Below are 1,361 nucleotides of genomic sequence, written 5' to 3' on the forward strand. Positions count from 1 at the left end.
TACACAAAAATAGGTGGACTGAGCAAAACTTGACAGGATAGACACTCCCAACCAGATTAGCCTGCTGCATGGTGTTATGCTGCAATACAATATAAGCAGTTGTGTGTCTATTATTTAAAAGTTGATTATACATAAATTAAAATAATTGCAATAATTTACAGAAAGGCCTGAAAGTATCAGAGCTGATAACTGGGGGAATTCGAGTCAGTTTTGAAGGATCGAGAAAATAGTTCACTTGGTCAATGTGACTACTCCTAAATGTTTTCCAAAATCATTTTAGAAATTGTGTCTGCATAATTTTTTTTGTCCTTGACCTTGTATTCCATATTAATCAGGTATTATGGTTCACTCATTTGTTGTATGTGAAAAATGTATTTGTTTATTTGTTTATTCTTTTAATATATTGTTTATTGCCTCTCTGAGATTTTAATTCCAGTGAGGCTTTTACCTGGTTAAATAAAAAAATGAATGTATATATTACTTTTGGAATATACATCACAGGCACAAAATCAACTATAAATAAAATACCCAAACCCTATATGCTGACACAGGCCCCCTCTACAGAACGTAGCCTCAAGACCAGGTAATAATGCACAACTTGCCTCAACTCATGTTTTTATTATTTTACTTGGTGCCTTGTTCATTTAATTCATCCATTACTCATTTGCAGTTGCTCCAGTCACCACAAGCTAATCTACATACAGTGAACATGGGACTTTTAGGGCCACTAAATAGTATTATTATACTTATGGGACTTATGTGAAAATGTATTGTGTCATAAACTTCTGTGGTTACAGTTCTGTAGGCAGATGTGTAATGCTACCTTTTAGTTGTTGCAACAGAAATCTCCTATAATGCTGCTGCCTAGATAGAAAATATCCAGGACTTTTTTCAAACGTATCTGCTAATTTAGTTGTCCATACTAGATTAATCATTTGACGGCACAAAACTGCACATAAATGCCTATAAAATTGTTGGTAAAAGACTAAACTCAGGGGAAAAATCACCCAAAAGTAAGCCTTGACGCTTGTTGATGGCCTCATACATGATAAAAGTAACACTGCAGAACTAAAGCTGTGGGTTATCACCTGGATTTTAAAATTATATTTCAGGGTTTAGTGACCGATACATGAATTACAAGCCAGTAAAAAGGACAAATTATTTTGGCACCTTTCTGGTGTTTAATATGAAATGAGCCTTTCAAACAAACACAGCTGAACTTTAAAACTAGCCCGACGATAAACAAATGTCTTATATAGGTCGGGGAGGCTATTGCAATGCAGAAAGTTATTAATCAAAGAGAAAGTGTCCAATAATCGATAGAAAAATTATGCGAAAACATGTCTATTGTTTCACGCTGT

The sequence above is a fragment of the Lutjanus erythropterus genome, chromosome 4 (genome assembly GCF_056507025.1).
Source record: "Lutjanus erythropterus isolate fLutEry1 chromosome 4, fLutEry1.hap2, whole genome shotgun sequence".
Classification (NCBI taxonomy): Eukaryota; Metazoa; Chordata; class Actinopteri; order Lutjaniformes; family Lutjanidae; genus Lutjanus; species Lutjanus erythropterus.